Raw genomic sequence first — 6,000 nt, 5'->3', positions numbered from 1 at the left:
GGCCTCAAAAGGCTGGACATTAAGGTCAGAGTTGAGATGAAATTCCTTCACCCACAGTGGTTGTAGAGGGTTGCCTCTCTGACAGGAGGCCTGTGACTGATGGTGTGCCACAGGGATCGGTGCTGGGTCCTTTTTTGTTTGTCATCTATATCAATTATATAGATGATAATGTGGTTAACCGGATCAGCAAATTTGCTGGCAACACCAAAACAGGGGGTTTAATGGTCAGTGAGGAAGGCTACTATGACTTGCAAAGGGATCTGCATCACCTGGAAAATGGGCTGAAAATAGCAGATGGGATTTAATGCAGACAAGTGTAAGGTTTTGCACTTCAGCAGGAGCAACCAGGGTCTTACACAGTGAACAGGGCACTGATGAGTGTGGCAGAGCAAAGGGATCTGGGAATACAGGTACATAATTTGCTGAAAGTGGCATCACAGTTAGATAGGGAAGCAAAGAAAGCTTTTGGCACATTGGCCTTCATAAATCCATGTATTGAATACAGAAGATGGGATGTTACGTTGAAGTTGGTGAGTCCTAATTTGAAGTACTGTATTGTGTGCAGTTTTGGTCACCTACCTATAGGAAAGATGTAAACGAGGTTGAAAAGGTGCAGAGAAAATTCACGAGTATGTTACTGGGTCTGGGAGATCTGAATTATAAGGAAAGATAGAATAGGTTAGGACCGTATTCTTTAGAACATAGAAGATTGAGAGAAGATTTGAAAAATGTATACAACATTTTGAAGGGTATAGATATGGTAAATGCAAGCAGGCTTTTTCTACTGAGCTTGGGTGAGACCACAACCTGAGGTCATGGTTTAAGGGTGAAAGGTGAGGTTTAAGGGGAACATGAGGGGAAACTTCTTTACTCAGAGGGTCATGAGAGTGTGGAATGAGCTGCCAGCACAAGTGATCTACGCGAGCTCAATTTCAACATTTAAGAGAATTCTGGATAGGTAAATGGATAGTAGGGATATAGAGGGCTATGGTTCCAGTGCAGGTCGTTGGCAGTACGCAGTTTAAATGGCTTTCAGCATGGACTAGATGGGCTGAATGGCCTCTTTCAGTGCTGTACGTGAGCTCCAGAGGCTCAGTCATTGAGTAAGCTTAACACACACAGACCAGCAGATTTTTAGATATCTGGATAATCAAGAGACAATGATACCAAATTTAAATATCAGCCCTGATCTTAAAGAATGGTGGAACAAGCACAAAGGGACAAATGGCCTATTTTGATTGTTATAGGGGAAAGTATAGTGAGGACTAATAACTAGTAAATAGTGAAGAGGGTTGTGCTAATATGGTAACATCGGATTGCAAACAAAAATAGAAATGTGGAATGCAGCAGCAATGCCAGCCAGGATTCAAGAACTTCCCTAATTACGTTATAGAGTGTATCCATTGTTGTTGTAATAGAAAACTGGATTTACTGTTAGATCTGTGGATAATCTTTTTATTCTGTAATCAGGACCGAGTCTGTTCCTTAATTAAGTCTTTCTGCAGCCACCATTTTGCTATCAAAATGTAGTTCTACAGCTGATCTTGTCAACTGAGAATGTGAAAGCTCTACCAGATTCACGCTCAGGTAAATCAGTTTGACAGATCTCCTTGTGCGCACCAGTTTTAAATAAATCGCCTATTATTTCAAGTGCCCATCCCACCTGCCATTTCATTTTGCTCTCTACAATATAATTAAACATTTTTTGTTATAAATCTTGAATTTTTCATCAATTTTTAACATATTTAACTATTATTATTCCAACCATCTCTGAGATATATAAAAACTGGAAAAGCCATTTGCTGACAGATGATCAGATAGTCCATGGGCAAGGCTGATGTCTCTGCTGCCCACAGTTTAGTATCACGCGTGTGGATCACTCCACTTTGCAGGACATCAGCAGATGCTGGGTCAGCAAGATAATGTAAGGCAAGTGACTACGTGGACCTGGAACCCACAGTACCTCCAACTGAGCGTTTGTTGCTCCAGATTCTAGCATCTGTAGTCTTTTGGTTAAAACTTATTGAAGTTTGGAATTTTGTTTTTGGTTAAAACTCATGGCTTTATTCAAATATTGCATAAAATAATTGGAACTGAGAATACATTTTCAATAATGAAATTGCAATAACTGATTGACACATGTGTGGCAGGAATGTCTATCTTAGAAAAACAGCTGACTTTTCTTTAAGTAATGGTGTAGATTGTCTAGGTCAGGTAGGGATTCCCAATCTGGGGTCTACAGATCCCTCAATTGATCCTAGGTGTCCATGGCATAAAACAGGTTGGGAACCCCTTGACTAGGTAATCCTGATTAATTCCAGATATAGGCAGGATTATATAAAAAGTAGTACACATGTAGGAGTTCCTTTTTCTTCAGGGCAGAGTAAAAATGCATTAACTCCGGAATGGCAAAGTCCTTTATTGTATTGCACAGTTCTTTACAAGGGTGGTTATTTATTTCCAAATGGACTCAAAGTTGGTCTTTACTGTTTTTTATCTGTACAGGTTCAAAGACTATTAAATTTTTTTGCAGAATCTGTTGGTGATCAGAAATAACCAGATCATTTCATCTTGGATAATTTTGTTCTCAAGTGAGTATTTCAACAGGGTTTATTATATTCTTAAAATCTCAAATTAACCAGGAGATTGTATTGAGGAACAATTTGGGAAAACGTGAATTGAATCAGACTGCCAACATTTTATGGATGCTCTCTATTTTCAGAATGAGAGGGAAAATGTTTTCCAATTATTTGGAACTTAGTAAAATCAATAATCTAGGAGAATACTTAAAAATAAATATTAAAGCATTTGTTTTGTGATTTGATGTTTTATATTCTGCGTTTTTCGCTCATCTTTTGCCGTTTGTGCTATTTGTTCTTTTTTCACATTGCTGGTTTGATAGTTTTTTTTAAAACAGGTTCCATGGTTTTCTTTATTTTGTGGCTGGCTGTGGGAAGACAAATCTTGGAGTTGTTAACTGCATACATACTTTAATAATAAATGTACTTTGAATTTTTGAAAACAAATTGAAGTGCTCAAGATTCTGGAGTAGGCCTTGAACTTACAACCTACCAACTCTGAGTGCTCCCAGTTAGTTATCACTGAACCAAAGTGAACACAAAATTTCAGCCGTCACAGCTGGAACACAAAAAAAAGATACATTTCACAGTGAACACCATCACTAACAGTCCATATAAGTATTGTCAAACCACAACAAAATGTGCTTCAACAAACCAATGTGCAGTCCTTAAATCTGTGTTTAATGCATCGACCATAAAGCAGGGATTAGGCTAGTCATGTGCCTGTCAATAAAATAAAACAATGAGACATATTTTTAACCAGTCTCTCTAATAAGTTCAAGAGCAGTGATAGCCTCAGCAGTTGTATTTTTTTAACCCTTCCTCTTTGTTTAATCGTGGCAACTCATGCCAAGGTATTAGTTCTAATAGAAACTTGGAGGTACCTTGCCTCAAAGCCTTATGCGGCAGGAAATTTTATAAATTGAAAGTTACATTGCTTTGTCATTACTTTATAGAAAATATGGTCATTAAATGAAAATATAATACTGAGCTATTAGGATTTTTAACTGCATCTTGACCAAATTCTGTCCTGCATTCATTCAGTACATTTTGCATTTTCCATCAAAAGCAGTTACAGAAGCTTTATATCTCACATTAGAGGGGGTTGTCTGCTCTTCCTTGAACCAGTTCCCTTCCTCAAACACATCAATTTAGCCATGCTGACGATGTTCTTTCATTGAACAACTTCAGCACTATCTCCAGCTCAAAGGTGTGGCTTTGAAACTTGAAGCTATGCATGTCTGTGGATATATGAAACAATGCTTGTTTCAGTCCTATTCAGGTCCCCTTGATATTTTTTTTCCTCTGTGGTACATTGATGACAATACTTTTGCTGCAAGAACTTGAAACTTTCAGTCTATCTGACGCTTTCCTTCCACTTGTCTTCATCTGAAAGAGAGACTTCAATGTTTCCAAGTGCATTTATTCAAAGAATGTATAAATTATACAACCTTGAGATTTGTTTGCTTACAAACAGTTGCAAAGCAAGGAACCTGAGAGAACCCAATTTAAAAAAAGTAAGACCAACCACCCCCTGCCCCTGTGCCCACAGATAAAGAAAAAAAAACCCATAAAACAAATCATATAAACAATCAAAGCAAGCAACAACAACAGCATTCCGATCCAAATTGAATCATTAGATCCAAATCCCTGGAGCAGCCCAGAATAGGTCCGGAGCCTCGAAATTCAGTTCATCATATTAGCGAGGCAAATCTCTGCAAAGTTTGCAGACTCGAAGCACAGCAGCCAGTGGCAATTTCACAGGTTAGGCTGGCCTCCAAGATCCATTACTAACCACAGTCAACTATCTTTACTGCTTCTTTGAAGGATTCCACACTTTTCCCCAATTTCTCTATCTCCATCATATTTGCTCTGAGATAATGGAATCATGGACAGGCGCAGCACCGAAAGAGATCCTTCATCTCATCGAGTATGTGCTGACCATCCAGCACCCAATTTTACACTGATTCTATTCTCACTCATTTTATTCTCCTCACATTCCTTTCTTTTCTTCTTTGTTCTCTAGTACAGCTTTTCCTTTCCTACAGTTGACAAAGTCCTCAACTACAGTTCAGATATTTCTCACATCTCTCCCCCCTTACCCCCAACTGGCAAGGACAAGTGACAGAACTAGACACTGGTCAAGCAACATAGGTAACAACAGGGCTTCACTTCTGTTGTGTTCTGTTGTGATAGTGCAGAGCACACCAGGATACCAGCATGTAGAGTACTCAACTGAACTTTATTGATAACTCTGCTTGTACAGTATGTGAACTCCTTCCATGTTGTACTGGCTAACTGAGTTGTACCAGAATCACACTATTAACTACATCTCCCTGCTTGAACAAAAAGGAAAAACTAGATATGTATTTCTTGCCCATATACCTGTCTTTCTCTTTGTTTTAATGCTCTCCCTCTCTCCCACCCTCCCTCCTTTTCTTCACCAATTCCTTTTTTTTTAAGAACAGTCTCACTTTGCAAAATGTTTTCAACATTCGAACTCTTTTTTAAAAAAACACTAAATCCAGTGGAGGTCATAGTAGACTGCCTGAAAACTCCAGCAAAGTGAAGGGATTATTCTGCCTCTTTAGTCGTTTGCCCTAAGTTGTACCGCTATGGAGTATATCTTTGTGGTGGGATAGATAAATGGCCCAATCTAGTATAGGTTCCTGGAAGTGTTGGAGTGGATGAGATTCTTGAACAGGTACATACGTCCACATCGGGTAAGTGGTCCTCGTCATAAGGATCAGGCCACTCTCTTTATTTCTCTACTTTTCATGGACTTTGAAGGTGCTCCAGCACATCCCTGTTCCACCTGATTTCACCTTGAGATGTTCTGATCACAAACGATCATGGTGCATGCTGCTGGACTATCGTTCCTGTGGTGAATTGGTTAAAAACCCAAACAGAAGAACAAACGGGCGGGCTTGTTCTCGGTCTCCGGCTCATTGACATCTCTGATGGACTGTAGCCATTCGCATGAGGCGTGGAATGATAGACCAGCAGTGATAAGCCAGGGAATTCCTCCATCTTCACTGCATCTGCTCTCAGGATGAGGCTTTTCATTCCAGAACTAAGGAGATCTCCTCCTTCTTCAAAGATAGGGGCTTCCGTTCCTCCACTATTAACACCGTCCTCAAACACACCTCTTCCATTAAGCGCACGTCTGCCCACTCCCCATCGTCCTGCCATCCCACCAGGGATAGGGTTCCTCTTGTCCTCACCCACCACCCCACCAGCCTCTGCGTCTAACACATAACCTCCGGAGCTTCTGCCAGCTCCAGTGGTTTCCCACCAACAAGCACATCTTTCCCTCCCCCCACCCCCCCCCAACTTTCTGCTTTCTGCAGGGATCACTCCCTACGCAACTCCCTTGTCCATTCGTCCCTCCCCACTAATCTCCCTCCTGGCACCTAACCTT

Source organism: Mobula hypostoma, chromosome 1, assembly GCF_963921235.1.
Source record: "Mobula hypostoma chromosome 1, sMobHyp1.1, whole genome shotgun sequence".
Classification (NCBI taxonomy): Eukaryota; Metazoa; Chordata; class Chondrichthyes; order Myliobatiformes; family Myliobatidae; genus Mobula; species Mobula hypostoma.
The sequence above is the reverse complement of the archived record's forward strand: the minus strand, read 5'-3'. Positions refer to the sequence as shown.